The 19,519-nt window shown below is 46.6% G+C and overlaps 1 long non-coding RNA gene across 1 annotated transcript in view; it reads right to left on the bottom strand.

Annotated features, from left to right (window-relative positions):
• The window catches only part of LOC140850583 (uncharacterized), a 51,439-nt gene that overhangs the window by 10,940 nt on the left and 20,980 nt on the right, over window positions 1-19,519 (bottom strand). The window contains exon 2 of the long non-coding RNA XR_012133524.1: window positions 17,515-17,648. This is a non-coding gene — a long non-coding RNA (uncharacterized lncRNA). The remainder of the gene's footprint in view (window positions 1-17,514; window positions 17,649-19,519) is intronic.

The following is a 19,519-nucleotide window of genomic DNA, read 5'->3' as shown; positions in this document are numbered from 1 at the left end:
AAATGAGAAAGTTCTGGTCGTACACCCAACTTGGCAAAACTGAGTAGTGGATTAAAGAAAAGCAGTCCCAGAGCACCTGTGCTACCTGCTCTAGCCAGGAGGTCTTGAAAGGACTCCTCTGTGCCCCAGAGGAGGGAGAAAGGAAACCCAGCAGTAGCTCCTGCGGCCATCACACACAAAAGAGCAGGGAGGGAGCATGACGACCAGACCACCTCGGCCACAGCTTCTGCCACTAGCTCGACTCCCCCTAGACTGGTGATAAGTGTCCCATTCTTGGTCCAAGACCCAGTCTAGGAGCCACCCCAAAGGGGCTGGCGGGTCAAGGGAAGTAATGAGTAAAACTTCCCACTGCAATGGTAGAAGTTGGTTCCCTGGATCCTGGAGTCTTCCGTGTACTCTGAGAGGGGTCAGCCCATCTCATTTCCTTTATATTTTCAGCTCTTCCAAGATGGGGCCATCAATGCCATTGCCTGGAGAGCCCATCCCTCTACAAAACAGGCCTCCAGGAGCTGAAGTTGCTGATACAGAGCTGGAGCCTCCTAACTATCCTCTGAGAAGCAGGACAGGTGGCTTCAAGGACACTCAGTGAATGATGACCCCACGCCCAATAAACCAGGCACAGTCCATGTTTTTACTTCTCACCCTCAAAGATTGTGAGCAAGGAGAAAGGCTTGGCACATGGGAATGTGACAGTGTGTTTCCCCAGCCCCACTGTAATACTCAGCTGTTTTAATACCATGAGAAATGGACCAAAAGACACATGGTACATGTAAAAATGGGACTGGGCCCCAGAGATGCAAGAGGGGATGTTCTGGGTAGGAGCAAGCTGGCAATGTGAAACAAAAAGTGTTGAGAAAGTTTCATCCTAAATTATCTTACCCCTGAGGAATGAGTAAGTTTAGCTCTCTTTGATGGAAACAAGGGGAAAAGATTAATTGAGGCAGCCAGCCTACCATCATCATGAGCAACCCATATTCACTAAGTCACCAAGTAGCGTGAGCTCTGTGGCTCCCAGGACAGTGTCCCATGTGGTGGAGCTGAGAAGTAGGACAGGTGGCTTCGGAAACACTCAGTGTCCCGGGGCCCAGCCAGCAGGACCAACACAGACAGGAAGCGCCCAAGAGTTTTCAATGTCTCAGGTCCTTTTCCTTTATCCTCAAATCAAACTTGTCCACGTACATATGGAATCCTTATACTCTCCACACACACCTCCCAAATGGTAAAGCAGTTCCTCTCTCTTTTGTGATTGCCAGAAAAATTAAAAACCTTGCTTCTATTATTGTGTTACTATAGGAAAATGCAAAAGGTAATGTTGGTCTCAATAAGACCTGAGATTTTCTGCATGAGAAAGGAGATGCAGATACCAGATTGATATGGTTAAGTAACAACTCACCAATCCTAAATTAGAATTGAAAGTAGCCATGTGAATCCATGATGCATTTTATTTAAAAATAAAGACACATTTCCTAGTTCTGTTTACTGTGAACAACTAGAAACTGCAACCAGCCCCATAGCTATGGACATCCCTGGCCCTCAGATGGTCATCTCCAAATACCACCTCCTTGAAAGCAGCCAGCATTCCAAGGAGACATGATGGATTCAGATCAGGACATGAACAAGATGAGTCTGTTACATCTCATCAAACTTTAAAGTAAGGAAGCTCTCAGTGTCTGCTAGGGCCACATCAGCTGCACTCAGAAGTCAATTTGAAAAGGTTCCCTCCTTTTCAAAGGGGCCAATCTGAGCATCAATAAGGATGACAGCTGCAATGAGTTCCGTGATGATGCTCAACAGAACACAAGAACTACATTGGTCACCTTTGGAGGATGTTCTGGAATCAGCCCACTGCTTTGAAAACTGGGAATTAAGTAAAATTCTCTTTCCTGTACCAGGTAATCCAATAGCCAAGGAAGTAAAGCTCTTCCAGCCTATAGGTGTTTCCCAGCATATAAGTGATAAAAATGATAAAATTAAAATGGTTAATATTGCAATTCCTAATGAAGTAACAGACCTGGGATATGATCACCATGGCTGCTAATCATTAAAAAGAAACCATACCCCATGCCTTGTAATGGAAGTCACACCACCACCTAAGAAGTAGCATTACCAACAAATCCCCACTGGATCTGGTCTAGCCTTCTGTTTAGGGGCAATACAAGGGACAAGGAACAAGCAAACAACCCCATGAGGATGCTATCAACCAAAGGGACCATGGGAAACTACAGGAAACAACAAAGTACAATGAACAGAAAAAGAGAGGCTTAGAAGACATCAGCTAATCTCAACATGTGGACCTTATTGGGATCCTGACTCAAACTATATTAAAAAATCACATTCATTAAACATTCAGGGAAGTTTAAACATTGACTGGATAATGATGCTGAAGGAATTATTATTAAATTCTTAGATATAATAATATTTTTTAAGTCAGTATCATTTGTGATAATAGGGGGAATGTAGTAACCACAATGTTGCTCATTGGAAACCTGAGCATAAGATTGTATATCAATGATACCTTAGTAAAAAATATTTTTGTTAAAAGTCAGTATCTTTTGTCAAGGATTTGCTTCAGAAGAATCCAGACATGTAAGAAACAATGGTAGATCATTATAAAAGCTAAGTGATGGATACATAGAGAATAAGAGTTTCTCCTCCCCACTTTTGCAAAAGTATTACATTTTTCATAATAAAAAGTTTTTAAAAATAAAATAAAAAGGTAGTTTCTTCCACTTTTTCATGTCTGCCTCTCTTAGCATATTATTGACCTAGGTATATTTGTCTGACTGAGCTGAATAAGTTCCAATTCTACCCCTTAAAAAAAGCATAGTACACAAATATTTCTAAACACAAACACCTGACAAGATAAATTTCCCAATTACACTACCTGTCTTGCCAGTGGGTTTCAGTCCCAGGCAGGTTTGCTATGGATTCAGTGTGGCCAAGGAAATTGACAGCAAAACATTCTTGGGGTGAAAGGGTTATACCCAACTTTATTTCCAGGTGGCAGGTCAGTCACTAGAATCCCATTCACTCAGAGTGAATCCCCATGCAGCAAGCCAGTCTCTGCCTCTGGGCCCCTCTGTCTGCACAGCCATCCTCTGGGCCTCTCTGCCCACACAGCCATCTTCTGGGCCCCTCTGTCCACACAGTCGTCCCACACAGCCATCCTCTAGGCCTCTGCACAGTCGTCCTGCACAGCCGTCCTCTGGGCCTCTGTCCTCGGCGCTGCCACCACCCCAGCCTCTGCTCTGCTCTCCTGCAGCCTTGCAGCCCTGCCACCATGTTGCGCCCAGAGCACTGGGTGGAGCTCTTTTTATAGAGTCAACAGCCATGTATTGCCCACAGGTGTGCAGTGAGCTAGTCAACCAGGGCCAGGTGAGAATCCTGGCCACAAGAAATCTCATTTTATCCACAATGGGAAATCTTAATGGGCCCACAGGTAGGTCACTGGGTCCCAGAAGAAGGGGTGGCCACAGTGAGATGACATGCACTCAGGGAATATGGGTCCATTTTGCATTCTCCATCTGCTCTCTCCACACACCTGCCCTCCACTTCAGTTCAGCCACCCTGGCACTGAACCCCCACTCAGTACCCAGCCAGCTCAGCCCCTCCAGGGTGACCCATCCTGTGGCCTTCCTCCCTGTGTCATTTGCAGACTCCAACTGGCATTTTCCCCTGGCACAACCACTTATACCTAGTAATCTTATCCATGGGTCTCAGGCAACAGAAAAAAAAGCCTAGATGAACAAATTCTAAGGATCCACAGAATCAGCTGCTAAGGATCAAAAACTACAGGCAGGCCCCATCCACACAGCAGCACACACCACGGTTCTGGTCAAGCCAGCTCTGCCCCCTCCGCAGAAGGCCTTCTCTTGCCCTGGGGCCAGTTGCATGAATTGGCACTTGGGTTTCTAGGCAAAGGAGAGAAGCAGAGATGAAGAAATGAAGGCTAGATTGATGTCTTTTTCTAATTTACCCTACAGAGACAAAGTGACCTCAGTAAAAGCTGAGAGTTGCTTTGGTGAATACTTGGAAGGCTCCAGATACAGGTGGGGCTGCCTGGGGCCCCGGCAAACAGATGACAGAGTGTGGGCTCCATTTCTTCCTGGCACAAGGGGCCCTTTTGACTAAGGAGTGAAGCATGTGCAACACTGCAGAGCCTCATCTAGAGAACAGAAGGGGCAACAGCAGAGCACAAGTTGGGGCTTGGACAAAAGGTAAGGGGGAGATACACTGGTGGGAGACCTCTCTCAAGTGACAGCCAGAGGGACCCAACAAAGAGACCAGAGCAGAAGAAAATGAGTGGGTGGGTTGAGACTCTATCTGATACTCCCCAGGGACTCCAAGACCTCCAAGAACAGTTAGGGGGCTGAGATCCTGCCTTGGCTATGGGAGAAATCGACCACCAGCACTCAGATTGTTGACGGTGAAGGTGTCTTACTGTGATTGCATGCTGATGGTCTTGGGGTCCAATCTGACCACACACATGTATAAGGTGAGGAAGGAAAGTGTTTCTATTTACCCAGGGAGACCAGCAATAATCATACACAGTGGCCCACAGTATAAGGCCAAACAAACAGCACAGCCAACAAGAAACTTGAAATTCAGAAAAGTTCAAGGTCAAGGTGCACTGAGGGCTCCTGGGAGACATTTCAGGAAAAATATGTTTGTTCTTTGTCTGAGCATTTATGGAGCAGCTCCCAGAAGTGTGCTGGTTATTGCTCCAGGCTCTGTCAACACCAAGAGGAGTCAGAGCCACCTTCAAGAGGCTCAGAACCTCACAGGGAGAGCTGCCTGAGGCCTTGTGACTATCCCTCTGGTGCAGGTCTCTAAGAGGGCTGCAGGGGCACAGGGTACCATGCATGGCTCCCAGGTGGAGGGATTCACAAGGCCTGCAGAGGGAGACAACTGCCCCAAGCTTAAAGCAAAGGAGCAGGAACAGTCCAGATGGGGGCACAGAAGCAGCAGAGACCCCAAGCTAGAATGGTCTGCTCAAGGGAGGCAAGTGGGGTCAGGAGGCTGGTCTGGGAAGCAGAAGTGGGGCCATATCACCAGGGTCCTTGAGCCCTGATAAGGAATCAAGTAGCGGGAATGCCAGTGGGCCTCCTGGCTCTGGGAAGAGACAGAATGAGTAAGGTTCTTCAGTCAGAGCGGTGTGCTCGGGGGGAACCCAGAGCACGAGGGCAGAAGGCAGCCTTTGGCCAGGCTGTCTCCTTCCTCTGGCTCCATCTCTTACTCTGTTAAGCAGGAGCCATCCTGCCCCTTCTTCTCTTCACCCCAGATAGAAGGACCATGAATTGTGGCTTGTGAGAGCCCTGGGACTAGCTCCGAGTGCCTGACAAGTGCTAGAGCATCTCCCTGCTGTGAGCACTCAGAGCCCAGCCCATGAGCTCCAGGCACTGTGGGGCAAACAGCCAACCTGCTCAATAACCCTCTACTCGGAGCTGTGTCCAAAAGCACCCGCCACTCTTAAACAGGTGGGAACCAGATCCAGCTGATTTCTTTTAAGGGAGGAGTACCCAAGTCATCACCAAGTATGGATTTAAGCTTTAAGAATTAATTGAAGGACAAAACTGTGCATGTGCCCAAACTGCAATCCAAATGAAGCTTTCTCCTTGAACAATTGTACTTTAGGATTGTCATCTGTGAGCCTGAAAATGAAAAGGAGACTTTTTCTAGCCACTTCTCCAAATAATAATAATTGATTTTGACCAAGACCAATCTATTGTTCCAGATCATTAACTTCAGAGAATAAATCATTTTCTGATGCAGTAAAACTGGTTTCTGGGGTTTGATGTTGCAGGAGGCTGTTAATGCAGAACTGAAAACCTCTTTCAGCTGGAAGCCACTCTGGGGAGGGCAAAACAGCCTCCCTTCCCCATCTCTGAGCTTCTTCTCAGGCATTTGAATTTCAGCTAGACCTGGATGTTTTCAAAACAATCCCATTTTAGCCTTCTTGTCCTGAGGCATGCCTTGCAGCTTTTCCACCAGGGATGCCCTCTGTGCACCTGTATTCCAGGTCATACTAGTGGCAGCTGAACCGTGGGGCCCCAGTCACGCCAGCTGGACCCTGACAGCAGAGCAGGGGAAGCGGTGTGCCCCTGAGGCCAGGATCCACGGCACTCATTCTGAATCCCAACTTCCAAATGCCATAAGCAAGCCTCATTATTATCAATCATGGAATTTTCTTCCATTTCTTATTCTAAATGACAAAGGTGTCTCTTCCCAGGAGAAAAAACTAGCATGTATTCAAAGGATCATCAAGTGACAGATGTCGAGCCAGAATAGCTTAACCTGCCACCTCATTTGATTCCCACAATAATGGCATGAGGAGAATATTGAGACTTTTGTACAGAATGAAATATTTAGCCTTTACCAGACCACCCATCTTTAAGTCTCAGAGTCACAGAGAAAATCCAGGCCTCTGGAGCCCCAGGCTCTGCTCTGTGCACCAGCCCAGGTGGAGTCCAGGGAGACAGCGCTTCTGTAGGCCATGCTGGGGACTGGGTGGGAGCAGGGAGGAAGTCTATGGCACGGTGAGGGTAACACCAGCAGACCTCCTGGGGCAACTCCAAGGGCCAAGTTCTTGTTACACACATGGACACGTGGGCAGGGCTTTATGAGACCAGGTCAATGGCCAGGGACCCAAACACAGTGTGAAGAGCCCGGGACGGAGTGGCTACCAGGGGGCATGTGGCCAAGTGGTCCTGCAGATAGACACACTCCTTTACCCCGTTCAGTCTCTGCATGACCCAGGGGCTGGCTAAGCACCTCCCCAGCTCCCATGTCATCAACATTCAGAAAACCTCAAGTCTGAGCACCATAATCCCATGAAGTGTCCCCTCTCCCACAGAAGGAAACGCTGCTTAGCCATGTGTGCCGTGTGCCGATTAACCATCACACTCACACTCACACATACTCATTCACTCAACTTGAGTGAGCTCAGGGTCACACCAGGATGACAGCTGAAACCTGAACCACAGCTATGACTTAGGACCAGCCCATCAGAATAGACAGTGGCCATGAAAGTTGGGGCCCAGCTCTGCAGTGCCCTCACCAGCTGGACACAGCACTGGGCCTAGATGGCTGCATCTGGGATGGATGCTCAGGTTAAGCTTTCAGACCCTGAAGTTAAGCTGAGCTGATGAGATCCTATCTTTGAAAATTCAAGGAGAAAGAGAGTCTGGCCTCTTAATGGAGAAAAAGGAAACCAGACCAATATCTGACACTCCATGGGCCGTGAATCAGTAAAGGCCAATTGCAGAGAAAAATAAAGCTGACCGGTAGAAGAAAGCAGAGGAGACAGGGTCTTCTCATAGGCTTCTCAGCTCATGGTTCCCCTCCCTTCATAAGAACAGTCACATTTCTGCCCTTAGAGTCCATGAAACAATACTTTATCCTTATTGAAAACCAGCAAATTCCCTTACTTATTTATCAGGGTAAAAATATTACACCCTACAACTAAGATTTGAAAACAAAACAACATTCCTACTTTCATCTCCATCCTCATCTTCTTTGAAATCTCCCTCCCTGCTAATGAAGCAGCTCTGCCTGGGTCCCTCCACCTGCCCAGGTGTGGGCCAGGAAGGGTGTTATACTTGCCAGGCAAAGGTAATTTGATCTCTTGAGATTAAACAGGCATTTCAGGTTAAATCTTAGGCATGAATGTTTGTTTAGTCTTGAGGGTGTTCAGAAGCCCTGGTGGTCCTTGTGGAGGCCTCAGATAAGCACCTGTCCCCCAGGTCCTCTCTGGCTTCTCCCCGGGGGTGTCAACAGGGCTGCCCCACCCCCTGAAACCTTCAGCTGATCAGGCTGCTGGCTCTGGGAGCCTCTGGCCTCTCAGCTGCATTGCATGCTCCCTGCTCGGGAGGTGGACCTTCAGCGCCTCCCACACACTTGCACAGGCTGTGGGGAGCCAAGGAGAATATTTAAAGCTTTCTCTGCCTAAGCATCCAGTGCTGCCATTGTCCCTCGGGATCACTGGCCACCTGGCTCCAGAATTCTAATGGTACTGGAGGTGGGAGCCCCTGTGCTTTTGGCTTCCTCTCAGTGCCCCAAACTCCTCCCTTCTCAGACTCCCTCTCCTGCCGTGCCCATTAGGCCAAGGAGGGCAGAGGTGCTGTGTTCCTCAGGGCCCCAGGCAGGATTTTCCCCAAGACTCATCCTCCCCACAGCGGGGATGGAACACCCCTGCGTCTTATTCTCCTTCTTGCCCACCTGAGGGGCGTCCTAGTCCTGGGAACCCACACTTCCTGCCTCCTGGACCTCAGCATTTCGTAATTAGATCAGATTCCGCACAGTGGTGCTAAATGTTGCAGCCCAGACCTGAAATGAAGAACTAGACTTTCCCCACCCTCCAAGCAATCGCCCACCACCACATCATGAACCTCCCTATCCCAACCTTGCCCAAATGCTTTAAAATATCCTCTCTCCCCCACTGTCCAGGAGACAGATTTGAGCCCTGCCTCCTGTCTCCTTGCTGGGCACCTGGCAATCAACCTTTCTCTCCACAAGAGGCAGGTGCCTCAGTGATTGGCTTTCTGTCTCATGAAGGCAAATGAGTCCAACTTTGCTCCACTAACACTCCTGCCAGGGCTGGAGGAGAGCAGGATCAGCCTCACCACCCACAGCAGGACCCACTCTTTGGACTGTCATTAGAAAGCTCATCCCCCCTTGCCTTCTGGGTTAGGATTCTCTCCCACTGCCAGTTCCAGCTTACTGTCCAGTTCTGCTCACTCCACCCCAGGTCTCAGAGCCTCACATGGCCATGCCATCCCAGGTCACCAAGGCCCAGAGAGGCTCACATTGTCCAGGATGCAATGTTCCTGAGATCCACAGAAATACCACTCCTCATCAGCAGACCTAGACCACCACCAAAAACTTTTTGACTCCACCCATCCCAGAGTCACTCTGGTGGCCTCAGCTTTTGCAGCTTGAGGCACAAGAAGCAGGCCTAGAAACACCCTATAGGCTCCTCAGACTCATTGGCACCCCTGCTCACCTCCAGCCCACCACCTCCCCCTACACTGTGGCTGTGTAGGTTGAATCCACTTCTGCAAACCACAAAGTCTTGCCTGGGGAAAGGGAGAGGAAGGACACTGAGTGAACAGGGGTGCCAGTCGATGCACAGCAGCAGCGAATGAGCTCGCTGGTTTAAGAGTTGCTGGGAAGGGATGGGAGCTCCTGCACATTTGCTCCCCAGAGGCATGTGGGGTCTCCAGCTGACTTCCCTGCAAATGCATCTCCATCTGGGATTGAGTGTCTTTGAGTTTAATATCTGGACTCAAAAGTGCATTATCATTCATAAATTCATCGTTAATAATTTCATACTGCAATCTTCACAGTTTAATAAGCCCTCCAGAGATAATTAATAAAAATGTGACCTAACTTAAAAAGTACAATGTAGTGGTATAACATCTTCAGATATTAAAAGCCTGCTGTTCCCAGGCATCCTGTCTCAGGCACCCTCCCCGCCTTCCAGGGAAACTTGCCTTTTTCATGGCACTGAGATCAGGGGAAGAGGGAGAGGAGAGTCAGAACAGAACAAAGAAAGAAATTCTTACTTTTGAAAAGGCTCAATTCCAAGAACTGGTGCTTGAAAGGGAATTGGTTTTCCTTTGCATTTCTAAGGACATAACTGACTTGGAAGATCTGGAACCAAAGCTCTGAGAAGGCAGCTTCGTGGAGTTTACTTCCCAGAGTGGTGGAGGTGAGTGCAAAGAAGGACACAGGACAGGACTAAGAACCTTTTCTCTGCCAAGATGGGCTGAGGGCCAGCAACAGAATTTGGAAATGATGAGACCAAGAATAGGACATCACCACAGGGAGCTACCACCTCACACCATCAGAATGGCTAGTACAAAAAGACAAGAAACAGCAAGTGTTGGCGAGGATGTGGAGAAAAGGGAGCCCTTGTGCACTGTTGGTGGGAATGTAAACTGGGGCAGCCACTCTGGAAAACACTCTGGAAAACAGGTTCTTCAAAAAATTAAAAACAGAACTACCATATGATCCAGCAATTTACTTCTGGGTATTTACCCAAACAGAACAAAAAACACCAATTTGAAAATATATATGCACCCCTAAGTTTATTACAGCATTATTTACAATAGCCAAGATATAGAAGCAACTCAAGTGCCCATCAGCAGATGAATGGGTAACAAAGAGGTGGTACATATACACAGTGGAATATTACTCAGCCTAAAAATAAAACGGAAATTTGTCATTTGCCCAGAGGGTATTATGCTAACTAAAATAAGTCGGACAGAGAACGACAAATACTATATAATTCCACTTATATGTGCAATCTAAACAGCAAAACAAAACAAAAATAGACTCATAAATACAGAGAACAAACTGGTGGTTTTAAGAGGGGAGAGAGTGGGAAGATGGGCAAAATTAGGTGAAGGGGATAAAGAGGTGCAAAATTCCAGCTGTAAAATAAATTAGCCATGGGGATGAAAGTACAGCACAGGGAATATAGTCAATAGCATTGTAATAACTTCATATGGAGATAGAGGGTAACTACACTTATTGTGGAATCACTCTGTAATATATGCAAACATGGATTCAGTATGTTGTATACCTGAAACTAATATAATATTATGTGTTGATTATACTGTAATTACAAATTAATTAAGAAAAGACAATGACACATTAAGTGTGTCCCTTTGAAAAGGCTGAGTTATGTTTCAGGGGGACTTGAACGCAGAGTGCAGGGCTGGGGGCCTGCCCCACTTCCTGCCTGAAATTCTGGAGTATTAATGCCTAGATACCTTACAGCAGAACAGGACCCATGGAGAATATTGCAATTCTAGGTTTCAAACAAATAAACCAATTCTGACTAAACAATCAGAACAGACATTTATTGTCTGGGCATCAGAATGCCCATAAAATGGGTAGAAGGTACACGTTGTGTGCATGCCATGGTTGGGAGGGCAGCTGGGAGCACTCTGGCCTTTGGCTTCTGCCCCTGCAGGTGCCTCAGCTGAGAGTCCACAGTCGGTGCTGCATGGTCTACACCGGCTGCATGAAGTTGGCCCATCTCCTTCTGCAGATGAGGCATCATTCCTGCACTGCTGACCCCCTGAGACTCAGCAATGCCCCTCTCATCCCCAGCCCATTGGTAAGACTGTGCCGCACACCACAGTGACTTCTGGCCGGCACACCGTCTCAAATCCCCAGTCATCGTCTGAATTCCTTTGCAAGGGGTGCAGAAATTGTGGATTTCCTCCAGGCTCTGCAGGAGCCAAGAAAGTGGCCACTATGGTGGTGTCTGGCTGCACCCTGCCTTCTCAGTTTTCACCTGCACACTGTCCTACAGCCTTCCTCCAAAGCCAGGACAACACTGAAACATGCACAGGGAAACTATTTCCTCCCAGAGGTGAGGACAAAAGGAGGAGACGGGGCAGGTCTGAATTTGGCTAAATATTTAACCAAATTCACAATGTCTTAAATCAAAAGAAACTGCAATACCAAGACTGAAGTTGGTTGGTAGGTGGTGAGAGGGGATGGCCCTGCCTTCACAGGAAATAAGGGTTCCTGAGCAACATCAGTTCACGGATACAAAAAATGAGATTGTTTTATGCCTGGTGTGGATGATGAGGATAAAAATATATGTAAAGAGCCTCTAATCAGTGACCTAGAAAGAAGTCAGTACATTTGTGAGCACCAGGCCACAAGGCTTGGACCCTCCCACAGGAGAGGAAGGAATGAACCCCTTGCCACATATCTAACGGGAAACAGTCTCCCTTAGAAACTAAAGGAAGCCAGCCCCACTAGCTTGTCTCAGAGGCAGGCCAGGGCATAGAACCAAAATAGTGTCTTTTTATTTTCTGGTCTTTTTCCAACCTTGTAATCTTCCCTGCTGCCTTTTACCCAGAACTGCACTCTCCTCTCTGCCGTTGGATGATGGGGTCTTTGGCACTGTGCCCGTGGACCACCCTCCCCAGTCCTGTTGACCACACCACTGAGGTACTCACTCTGGACCCAGGGCCAGGCATCTGCCCTCCCCTGTGGGCCCAGCCTCCTCAGGAAGTGGTGGGACAGGCGGATGGCATCTCAGGAGTGATGAATGGAAAGCAATGGGGCTTGGCCCAGGCCACAGTGGACAATAACAGGAGCCTCAGAATAGCCACAGTGGGTGACTTTGACTCAAGAAGAAGTGTGAACACTTGCAAGTGGGGAAAAAAGATAAATACCCTCCCGGGAGCCTTCAGCAGACTCCCTCTCACCAGCAGACAAGAGGAGGGGAGGTGGGGCTGTGAACCAGATACCCCGCCACTTGAGAGGTACCTTTCTTGATGGTTCAGCAGAATATGTGGCCCAGGAAGAAGGGCAACCAGACTATCCAGTTAGAGTTCAAGTTAGAGATTATTTCAGTTGTTCTTAAGGGATATTCCTGAATGCCCAGCCAGACAGCACATGTCTGGGGATGAGCAGACCACAGAGCTCTGTCCCCACCCATAGCACACTCAACAGGCCCAGGCCTCATCCCTGGGCAGCCGCTGGCCACTGAAGGTGGCAGGAAAAGCAAGGCCCCACTAGCTGCCCTGGAAGCCCATCCCTGCCCTTCCACCACAAGCAGGCAGAGCACACGTTGAGTGCAATTCTTCCCACTGCCTGAGAAATTCATGATTAGGATCCCCAGGAAAAGGCCCCTGCTATAGTCCCAGGAGATGAGATTTAAATCAAGGTTGAGATTGAAGGTATAAATTTGAATTAAATTTTTAATATCCAAAAGAGACCTGGAAGTTAGAGTCTTATCAAGATTCTGTTAAGTGATTCAACAGGGCATGGATAAAGAAATGACTGGGGGAAAATAAAACTGCTCATGTTTACAACCCCCTGGGTTGAGCAGCCTCATCCAGTCAGTTACAGGGAGCCTGCAGCTCAGTCACCCGCTCCTTGAAGCTCCAGGTGGGCAGATAGAGAGAATTTGCTCCCATTCATCATTTCTTTAAGGAACCAAAATGATATAGACCGGGTGCCTTTTTTCTTCCTACCTTCTCTGAAGAAGAGGGAGATGGAAAGAGCTGGGGAGAGGAACTCACATGGTGTTGAGCTTGGTGTTTCCCATCCATTGTGTCCCTATCCCAGCAAACTATGCAACAGATGGCAAAACTGAGCCTCCAAAAGTGAAGCAATTTGCCCAGATATTCTTAAGCTTACACCCAAACTCAAATTCTGGGGCCAGGAAGGGCCTGAGGAGGTGACATCTTGACTGATATTTGCCATGCAGATAGTTAGCTAAGAAAGTGTCTGTGTGTGCCTGGAGTTTGAGGAATGGTGTGAGGCATGTACTAGGGGTACACTGTTCAAGTGTGGTTTCTCCAGCTTCCAGAAAAGATGGGGTAATAGGAACTAGATTTAGTCTCTTGTCTGAAACAACCAAAAATAAAGACAAATGTATGAAACAATGATTTTCAAGACACCAGACATCTGGCTATCAAGGATCCCTGGGAGCTTACCACCCTGACAACTGCTCACAGCCCTACACAACACGGGGAGCTTACCACCCACAGATCTTCAAGGGAAAGCCCAGGCAAAGCCCACCAGGCTCTCTGAGTTGAAGAGACAGCAGTGAGGTCCAGAGAGATCAAGGTGGCTGAAGTTAGCAAGACAGAGCGCCGACGAGGACAGCGTGGCACAGGGAGAGCATCTGGGAGACGTCAGGTACCCAGCAGAGTCCTGATCAGCCGGAGGTGGGAGTGTAAACCATCTGAGACTTGGGTGGAGCCGTATTCAAGGATTAGAGTGAGCAGCACCCTACGGACCAGCAAAAGTGTCCATTCCCCATTCCTATAGCAGGTGCTCCGTTCCACACTCACCTAAGCTCTAGTAAGCACAAATCAACTTTTTGTCTTAATAGATTTACCTATTTTGGATATTTCACATAAATGGAATCATACAATATGTGGTCTTTCATGACTCTTCTGTCAATCAGAATAAGGTTTCCTAGGGTTATCCATGTAGAAGCTTTGCTAAAAGCCACCCAACAAATGCTGTAATTCAGGTCCGAAGAAATGCATTCTTCTTTCACTGTGGAACTACATGAACACCATGTCATTTCCTGTACCAATCTGTGGCTGCTACAGATCACTAGAGACTGCTCTGCACACTTGGGGAATAAAGCCCATCTGCTAGAAGAGGACCTTATATCTGATGCTACTCTTTTCGTCAGACCAATGATGCAGCAGATCCCCCATCAAACTGTCAAGCAGTGTGATAAGGTAGAAAGAATGGCTCTGGTGTCAGAAGACCTAAGATCTGCTTGAGACTCTTGTTCCCAAGCTGGGAGATCACTCGGTGCCTTTCTGAGTCTCTGTTTTCTCATCTTTAACATAAGGCAGCTGGGCCAGACTGTCTCTAAAAGGACGTCCAGGATGCTGCATTTGAGGACAGGTCCTTAATATCACTGCAGAAATAATCCTTAGGAGGAAGCTTGCTTCATGGTAGTAAGAAGGCCCTTGGAGCCAAAGACACCAGGATTCAAAGTCTGGTTCATCTGTCATTTGCCTGAGCTGCCTTGGCAAGTCCAGTATCCTCTATGGACCTCAGTTTTCTCATAGGTAAAAAAGGGAGAATTGAAAACACCTTGATTACAGATGGATCCTCATATGAACCCAGGTAAGGTGATTTGTTGTGCCTGATAAAAAAAAACACTCAAGAAATGTTACCAGATATTATTAGACTCTAGGCCCTGTGCTGAAAATGCATAAATAAACAAGATGGGCTGCTTTTGAGAGTTGTCAACTCATGTAAAAAAGACTGAACTGGACACAGAGAAATTGCCGAACAACAGTGTATGATCCATGACAGGTTTGCTACTGAAAGATGTTTGGGAACACGGAGGCTAGATCCTGGGGGAGCTTCAGGGGAAGCAGGAGAGGAAGGCCATTCCAGCCAGAGAGGACTCCCTGGGCCAAGCCCCAGAGGTGTGGTGAGCAGAAAAGCAGTGTTTTAAGGACAGTAAATGCTGAGAGGTGGAGATGGAGAGGGAAGTACAGGTCAGTCTATGGAGACTGGAATCCAGGTTGATTCAGTTACAATTTAATTCTGTTTGCAGTGAAGAGCCCACAAGGAGAGCCGTGGCCCATGCTGTGTCTGAGGCAGAGCCAGGGCTGCTCGGAAGGCCGTGGGGAGCAGTTAGTAGAAGGAAGAGGAAGGACAGAGGGAAGGGCTTCTGCGTCAGGGAGGACTCTCAGCCCAAGCAGAGGAGATACTCTGGAAAATAGCACTGAAGGCCCTGAGACCCTCCTACCACAGTGCGCAGCACAGCACACCGAATAGGGCACTGCTCTCTGTACAGGTCCATCTCTGCCCGGGGAAGAAGGTACAAGAGGGTCATCATGCACGGAGCACCTTCCTTCTCCGCGATGCTCACTCTTGGAGGCACCATTTCCTTGTAGGGAACAGAACCCAGCAAAGCCAACCCTAGCAAATGGGAGAATTTATGCAGGCTTCAGATGAAGCTCCCAGAACTAAAGGTCAGAAGGTGCACCCTAGGCAGACTACCAATATTATATATTTTAACAATTAAAATGATAGAAGTATAGAAGATCACCATTAGAAAGATGTTTGGGAACACGGAGGCTGGATCCTGGGGGAACTTTAGGGGAAGCAGGAGATGGAAGGCTTGCCTAATTGCTATAGGCAAGACCTCACGGATGCAGGCTAGAGAGTAGTGGGCGAAAACTTTTCAGGAGCAACCAGGATATCTGCAGAGGCCTAAAATATCTCCACCAAAATATTCATTAATGCTCTGAGAGTTTTAACATATGTCCAGAAATTCTTTGATTCTCTCTTCAGGAGATAGAACTAAGTCCCTCTTGAGTGTGGGCTGGACATAGCAACTCACTTCCCAAGAATGATGGTGGAAAGAGAAAAATCATGACTTCACAGTGGAGAAAACTGGCAGATGCCTCCTTAACCAAGGGATCAGTGTTGAATAAGCAATCGTAAGTCATGTTGCTATCATGTACCTCTAAGGGCACTTTTCCCTTCACTCTGCTGTGTTCATAGCCCCAGATGAATGAGGAAATATCAGACAAACCCAAATTCAAGGATATTCTACAAAATACTTGACCAGTACTCTTCAAAATGTCAAGGTCATGGGAAACAAGGAAAGACTGAAAATCGTCACAGATTGGAGGAAACTCGGGAGACAGCACCACTAAATGCTAAATGGTATCTTGTATTCGGTCCTGGAACAGGAAAATGACATTAAAGCAAAGCCCGGGGAAACCCAGTGAAGTCTGTACTTCAGGTGATTGGCGGACCCACCATCCTGGTTTGCTCAGAACTGAAGGGGCTCTCTGGGCCTGTGACTTTCAGCTTTAAATTAGCACAACCCTGGTTGGTCTGGAACTGGGGGCTTCCTTGTATAGCCGGCTTTCAGTGCTAAAACCAGGAGAGTCTTATGAAAACCTGGCTGAGTTGGTTACCCTGATAATACTCCTGACCCAAGGTTCAGTTTGTAGCTTTGACTCCTGCATCATGGTTATGTAAATGGTGACATGAGGGATATACAAACCCTCTGCTGAAGGATATACAAGACCGCTCTGTACCAGCCTTTCAACTTTTTGGTAAATACAAACTCATTTCAAAATAAAAAGCTTGAAATAAAGACAAGGAACTAATAACGGGTGGGGAGAAGACAAGAGATGAGAGGAAGTATAAGTATTCTAATATCCTCACTTTTCATGACAAAATGTTGATAGACGCAGTCAAGCCTCAGGGGGGAACCAGAGATGGAAAAGTCTGGAAGGAGACTCCCCTCTCTGTTTATCCAAGCTGCCTGGGGGGATCTGTTGCTCTTAGCCCTTTGTCTCACAGCGCCTACTTCCTTCTGCCTTTTCCCCAGCTTTCTCCTTCCCTGCATATGGCCTCCCCAGCTTTCCATGAAGTCTCCTCCCAGCACTCAGCACTAGTAGAGCCTCTGAGGCCTCTTAGAAATTTCAGGTTGAACAGATCTGCGTCTTGGGTCCACCACTGATTCAATCAATTATAGCCAGGGGTGTGGACGACATGGCATACTGCCCCTCCATCCGGAAGTGTGAGAAGGTGGGTAATAGGCAGGCAAAGGCATTACTAGGTCACTGATGCTTATAATGAAGTGAGACAAAAATACACAAATGTTACTAAAGAATAAATAATGTTATTAAGAGACCTCAGTATATAAATAAAGCTGGGTTTTTTTTAATACATACTCATTACTGTTCAAAGCAAAGACCAAGAGCTGTCATAGCTCCCTGCCTGGGTCACACACAGACCCATGAAAGACCCCCCCGGTAGTTCCCTCCTCTCCACCCCAGCCTAGACCACCCTGCTCCCTGCTCCCAGCTCCCAGGTGGCAGGAGAGGGCTGGCCTCCTCCCTCCCTTTCCTGGTTACCCTGCAGTATAAATTCTGTACCTTGCTTCACTGGGGTTTGCCCTTTTGAATTTTAAAAATCTGTTTGGGAAATCAAATACTTAAAATTTGACTATTTCTTGCTATTCTTCTTCCTACTCACCCTAGGCATTCTGAAGACCATGTGAGTTGTCTTGACTGACTAGAAGTGGGGACCTGGAAATGCATACAAAGAGATGGCAGGGGCAGCAGGAAGAGCAGTATTTCAGAGTATTACTGTGCAGACCAAACACGTACCTGAAAAAAGAAAAGCTTCACGTGAGAAAACCCTGCTGCAGACCTACATGTTTCACATCTGTTCAGGGGTAGTTCCATCTTGGAGAAGAAAAACAAATACATGACGGACCTCACGGTTACTTGACTCAAAAGAGACAGCATCTTTGCTTCTGTGCTTTAATTTTGTTCTTTTCCTTCACAAACTCACACTCAGCTGGTTTAGGTCCAGCTGAGTATCTGATTCAGGAGATTTACTAATTTTGGCAGGCCTAATGATTTCTGCCTTTGATTCTACTATTTTAAACTTTTGAAACTTACACTTCTTACCTACACTTCATTTTCTTCCCATCTCCTCCTCATTGTTATCAGAGAGGGACAAAATGCCACAAAATGCTCACATAGCTGCAGAAAGATTCACTGCTGTGTAGACAAAGGTGTGCTGTAGCCAGAACTGGATTTTTGGCCAGTGGACAGGGCCAAAGCACCAGGTAAGAGGGTTGTTTATCAGCTCATGGGAAAACGTGTAAGTTCAATAATGCAACATTTCTTCTCTTTCTTAAATATTGTATTAGAAATGTTTAATGTTATAAAAGTTTTATGTGTTCATTTCAAAAAGCTGAGCAATAGAGTTGTATGAAGAAAAAGTTAATTCTCTCCTTTCACACATACCCCTTATCCCCATGTGCCATAACTGGAGATAACCAATGTCAATTGCTTGATGTGTTTCTTTATCTGTACATCTTTCTCTACACAAACAGAAATGTATATAAACATATATATGCAAATATTATTTCATGCTTTGTTGTATAATTTGTAATTTTGATGGATTCATGCTGTGGACATTATCTTGCAGCCTGCTTTTTTAACCAGTAGTATACAATGGACTGCCTTCTAGACTCTGCAGAGAGACCCAGATAATTTTACTTTATGCATAATATTTTGTATAGTGGATTTGTCAGAATTTATTAAACCATTCCCCAAGATGAACCTTAAGATTAGTTTCAGTTTTTTGATGAACCAATAAATTTTCCTGTACATTTACAGAAAAAAATGTCCCTATTATTTCTGTAAGGAAGGTAGCTAAAGTTGCTTTTACTAAGTCAAAGGATTTGCATGTTATTTTGATAGATATCACCATATTACTTTCCCAAAAGTTATATAAATTCATGCTCCTACCAGCAATGTTTAGAAGTGCTTATTTCTCACTATTACAGTGTGTTATCAATTGTTTTAATATTTGCCAATGTGATGAGTGAAGAATGGTATCTCATTCATCTGCACTTACCTGCTTCAGTCAAATGTTAACTGGCCAATTCTATGAATTGTCTATTCAGTCTTTGTGTGTTTTTCTGTTCTTTGTCTTTCCTTACTGTATAATCTTCTATTGCTGCCATAAAAAATTACGACAAGCTTGGTAGCTTAAACAAACTGAGTATCTTACACTTACAGAGGTCTGAAGTGAGAAACAGGTCTCACTGGGCTGACATCAAAATATTGTCCAGATTGTATTCCTATTTGAAGCTTCTAGGATAGAATCTGTTTCTATGCCTTTTCCAGCTTCTAGAGGTAACCCATATTTCTTGGCTTGTGGCCCCTTCCTCCATCCTCAAAGCCAACAGTGACAAACCAGTCTGTCTCACACTGCCATCTGTCTGGTTCTCTGCCACCAGAAAAGGTTCTTTGCTGTTAAGGAGACATGAGACTGAGCCCACCTAGATGATCCAGGTATAGCTCCCCATCTCAAGGTGCATTAATCACATCTGCAAATCCCTTTTGCCACATAAAGCAGCCTACTCAAAGAATGAGGGCATGGGTATCATTGGGAGCCATGATTCTGACTACTACACTTAACAATCTATGAAAGTACTTTTTGAAAAAGGATATTAGCCCAT

Source organism: Manis javanica, chromosome 7 (assembly GCF_040802235.1).
Source record: "Manis javanica isolate MJ-LG chromosome 7, MJ_LKY, whole genome shotgun sequence".
In the NCBI taxonomy this organism is placed as follows: Eukaryota; Metazoa; Chordata; class Mammalia; order Pholidota; family Manidae; genus Manis; species Manis javanica.
This window is presented reverse-complemented; position numbering and strand designations above follow the sequence as displayed.